Raw genomic sequence first — 5,321 nt, 5'->3', positions numbered from 1 at the left:
CGGCCCGCGGGCCGTAGTTTGGGGACCCCTGGTCTAGACATTTCTTACAATAATTTACATTCAAACATTCATTAACATTCATCCTGTTCCAATGTTCTTGATTATGCAGGTCTGGCTTCAACTGTAATGTTTTGTGCACCACGTGGGGAAAATGGACTCTTCCTATTTTGTCATACGTAGAGCCTTTCAATCTAAGATGGTCATTTCTTCTGTTGAGATTTCCTCTATGATCCTGATCCAATGTTCTTGATGGCCTCAACCATCTTTTTATTTTTGCCTTTTTACTTGTGGTCATTACCTTCTGTCAGAAACTCTTTCCTCGCCACATCTGTTGTATTATCCAAATGCATCACCAGTCAAGCACAGCCCAGATTTTTAGTCAGTATTGATCAAACACGTTCCCAATATCCAGTTATTTTTGTTTCTCCAAAAAATATGTGAATGTTTGGCTTATGCTTCTCCACATTGTCGCCAACATTCTTGTAATGTGGAAGTCTGACTACTTTTGATTTTAGGTGTTATAAATAACTGTTAGATTTTTCTAACAAAACTCCCTCCATTTGTCATCTGGTATTTTAATCAGCAGACGACAAATGGTCATACGCTGGTAGAAAACTTGAACTCCACATCACCCTGAACACACTAGTCCATCTGTGAAACACAGTTGTGGCACCATACTGTGTTAATGCATACAGCCAGAGCTACAATGGAATAGTTTAAATACAAGCATGGTCATCAACCAGACCTTACCTCAACCTAGATTGAAATAACATGATAAAATGTGAAAAAGATCAAGGAGCATGTGTACGTTTGCACTGCACCGTTACTTGTCTCATCTCTTTAAAGGTAAATCTATTTCAAGGTACCACAAAGTCACTTATTTTTCCAAACGATATTTTAATACAAATAGAGGTTGGTCAAAGGTATTCTGTATAAAGTGTCCTCGTGGCCCTAAATGGTTTGGAGCAGTCAAATCTTAATCTGGTTTAGTGAAACATTACTGCTCTGCCGGAGGCATCTTGTGCGTCATCGAGTAAAGGCGAAGAATGCTGTAGCACCCCTGGTGACATGGCATCCAGACTTTGCCAGCTCTAGAATGGCATGGCACAGGGAGTGGTGGTGGTGGGGGGGAAATCCGCATGTTTCCATGGTGACGGTTCCTGCGTTTTTTAACATCCCAGAATAGCTTGACACATTCTCTCTTTATCCTTCCATAAACTGGTCCGTTGAACATCACTATTGTGTTTTCAGTAATTCCCCTCTGAGTATATAAAGATGGGTGTAATTTATAAATAAATATAGTTTCCACTCTTCCTTTTCTTATGTCCTTCAGCTTTCTGCCTCCATGCTTTTTTTTTTTTTTCCTAGTTGTGTCCCAAGATTTCCCTTCTGACTTCCGCACACACACACACGCTCCCCTTTGTTGTGTTGGACTATTTGGTCGCTGCAGAAACCAGGCCACTATATTTGTCAAGAGTTGACATGAGAGAAGGTCACTGGAGCCCGAGCTAAACAAAGAGAGGAGTTTGGAAGAAGGTATAAAGATAGTACGTGTTAACAAGGTGGTGAAATAATAACGGAGGTGTGTCTGAATAAAAAGAAATGAAGAAAAGAAGCCAAATGATGGAACCGTTACTGAAAAGGTGGTCATGGTTTCCTCACAGCTATGCACACACATCTTCTGTTATCACACTGCCTGGTAAAGTCTTGAACCTTATTTCCTACTTTGCTTTTAGCTGGACAGTGGTTAGGTGGCGCAACGTTCCTTGGAGCTAGCTGAAATGTTGAGTCAGAAGTATTTGTGATTTCCACAGCTCTCAAAGAAGATGATACTCTGCCTGAGCTGGGTGTTCCACTAGCTTTGGCTTCACTGAAATAAACTCTGTGCCATGTATGGTGTACAATTCATTCGTACCGATTGAACCCGTATTTTTGGCACATTACAATCAATAACTTTAATTAATGTTATTGGGATTACATATGTTGAGGGTGTTATGAATTGTAATTTTGCATAAAAGTTTAAAAAGTTAATTTATGACCAGAGCACATTCTTCCATATGTTTGCTTATAAATGACTTTCTTTTTCTCACTTTTGAGCAAAGGCCAAAATTATGGAGAGCACGACTACTGGCTGTCCTTTCTCCCAGATGAGCTGCAGATGTCTGCAGCTCCTCCAAAGTTACAATACCTCTCATGGCTGACTGTTAACACTCTCCTTGCCCTGTCTGTCAATGTAAGTGGACAAAAATCTCTTGGCTGTGCCTTTTCTGTGTTTGAATAATAGAGTAAACAATGACAAGTGAGATAATCAAACACCAGAATGTTGCTTAGTTACATTTACCCTGCATTTAAATGTTAAATGTGACACAGATGTGCTCCTTGATCCTCATGATGATGATTGTTCACTAAAAGTTTCTTAACAAAGCCCCGAGGCCTTCACAGAACAGCTGCCTTAATAACGACATTAAATTATGCTCAAGTGACTGCATTTCCTAATTAGGGAACTCATGGGGACAACTGGCCTCTGTTTTGTTTAATTCTGCTTTGCAGAGGAAAGAAATTCATGCCACACTTGTCAGAGTTTAAGATAAAAAAAATAAATAAAGCTCTTTTCTTTCCATTTCATAATTACGTTCTACTTTGTATTAGTCTGTTAAGCAGTATCACAACAAACTGCACAGAAGTCTGTGGCTATCGGATGACAAAAAGTGAAAAGGATTAAGGATAATGAAAACGTATGCGAGGTACTTTAAATGATGTACATGAAACAGTAGACCGCTGGCTGTTAACCGTAAGTAACTCCAGAGGTTCAGTGAGCTGCATACTGCGATAGTGGGAAGTGGGTAATATGCATAGGTACGAGCGTGTATGTGTTTGGGTATGCTGGATCTTCGGGGGCTGAGTGGGATGCCAGCGAAGGGAAGGGCAGTGGATGGCTCGGCCCATTCCTGTGATTTAACATGACACCACTTGCACTAAGACGGCGACAGCTGCACACGCACATGCCGGCCATTCTGTTTGTTGTAGGGGATTACTCTGCGATAAAAGCCCCAGTGAGCTGCAGCGTGGCTGGGGCAGAACTACTGTCCCCATCCACACACACACTCCCCCGCCACCTCCCAACTCCTAAACTTTTGAAAGCTTTCTCCAGGCCTCCAGAGCCCCCTGAAAACACAGGTGGGGCGCATCTTTCTGAACCGTCATGAATGGGAGTATTCTGCTGACCACCAGCCAGGCTGTAGTGGTGTCGTGTTGCTGTCAGACATCAATCAAGTGGGTCTGCACTGAAGCTTATGTAAGGTTCATTACTAAACAGAAACACCACAGCACTACGTGGAGACTTTATTCACTTTTTCATCATCAGTTAATCCACCTTTACTAAGATAACGTACTCGTTGCCAGTGCTTTGTCTTGTTTCGTTGTCAAAGTTGTGAGACCACTTGAAAATCAGTGTAATTAGTGAGAAGCAGACTGATTTTTAAAGGGCCAATGAGGGGCGTTCTGTTATCATGGTGATGGTAGCCAGTAGTCTCTGGCGACAGATTATGGCATCTGCTGCCGTCACTATGGTGACCATAACCTCCGAGTTTGCCAGGCTTTAAACAGAATGTTTTTCACAAGCCGCAGAGAGACACTCTGTGCAGTCTCAGCTGAGATGCAACAGATGATGGATTTTCTTCACTATATTTTCTCTCCTGCCAAAGCAGAGGTCAGTCTGAGGTTTAAGGTTTACTGACCACTACTCTCTGTCTACTGTTGGAGAAATGTAAGATTTCATTCAGTATTGATGTTAATTAACCTCGTTATTGAGGTTAATAGATTGTCTTTCAAAGTGAAGATGTGAAGGCAAATTAAGCAAACCTCACAATTACCCCAGAAAGACAGAACTAGGATTACGTTTATGGACTTGCATTAACAGGCCTGGTCCGATCATCAGAGTCAAGGTTTCAAAGTTGGGATTTAATTGGATGCTTATAGGCAAAGTGGTGGAGTTTTCTCCAGCTCAATAAAACAGAGAAATACAGCGGTGTCCATCCCACATAAGATGCTGCACACTGCAGATCAGCTGGCATTGTTCACAAGAAACACACATTTGTCTGGTTGGAACTATTTCAGTTTGTAAAAAAACAACAACTAATGAACAAAAAGTAGGAGAGATTTCAATAGAAGAAAACAAGGTTAGGACTTAAATAACCTTGTTTATTTAGGTGGCATAATAATGACTAAGAAAGATTAGTATGTCTGAACATGGATTTTTGAAGTTGGTCTGCTCTGCTGAAAGGGTTAAACTCTGTTCGGTTCCCAAAAGCCAGTGGGGAGTGTTGTTTAGCACGTGATGCAAAAATAACCCCCTTTGTCTTCACTTTGTATCCCCTAGGACCAGAGAGGCACCCGGATCACCCACTGCAACTTGCGTGAAGTTAAACTTTTACTGAAGTAAATACTTGCAGTAGCTTATAAAACTTCAGTTTCTTCAAGGTTAAAAGAAAATTATGAGTGAAATTTGACTAAACCCTTTTCAACCTGTTTACTAGCAGATGTTTTTGAAAAATGTCATACCTGAAACGGCGATAAGTTTGCTTGAGCATAGCCAAATAAACTCAAATATAAATGAACATTTTTGGTACATTCTGTATGTTGTGAGAACATCTTTTCAGCCACACGGAGATCGAACCTCCCTGTGCCCTTGTTCCGTCGCTGGGATCCGATCTCCCTGGACGGATGTCCTGCTTCATCCACCTTTGATTAACGCTCTTTCTCTGTTGTTATCTTACTCTCCTCTTTCATATCTGAGATTTTCAGACGGCACTCAAATGACGGCTCTCTGGGTCAGCGATGATCTTGAGGCTAACGTGGGGTGAGGAGGGTGATCCACCCGTCCCCATCCGCCCCCACCCCGCCGTCCTCAGCTGTCCCGCAATGTGTTGCTGCTTGTCACTGAGGAGAAGTGGGACACTGTTGCCAATGACAGGGCAATCCCTCCAGACACACACTCACACAGTCATGAACACAGAATTGTAAACAACTGAGAATTTATTATTTTTTTTAAAAACATTTTTTTTAGCATTAACAGTTACGTCAGTAATAGAACAACTATTTATTATAGGTGAATGATGTTTACTCATCTGAACATTAATAGTTGTCACAAGAGTAGAAAATAGATTTGGTGCAAAGTCCTCTAGTAGGTATTGATATTGTAGGTAAAAATGTGTAAAAAGACATAAAAGAAATAATTTTCTTATTTCAAGAAGTATAATTTCACACTAAAGTAGTGTGAAAAAATGTTTCATCTGAATTATAATTTATTCAAAATAAGCTTC

Source organism: Poecilia formosa, unplaced genomic scaffold (assembly GCF_000485575.1).
Source record: "Poecilia formosa unplaced genomic scaffold, Poecilia_formosa-5.1.2 Scaffold124, whole genome shotgun sequence".
NCBI classification, from domain to species: Eukaryota; Metazoa; Chordata; class Actinopteri; order Cyprinodontiformes; family Poeciliidae; genus Poecilia; species Poecilia formosa.
Note: the sequence above shows the minus strand (reverse complement) of the source record.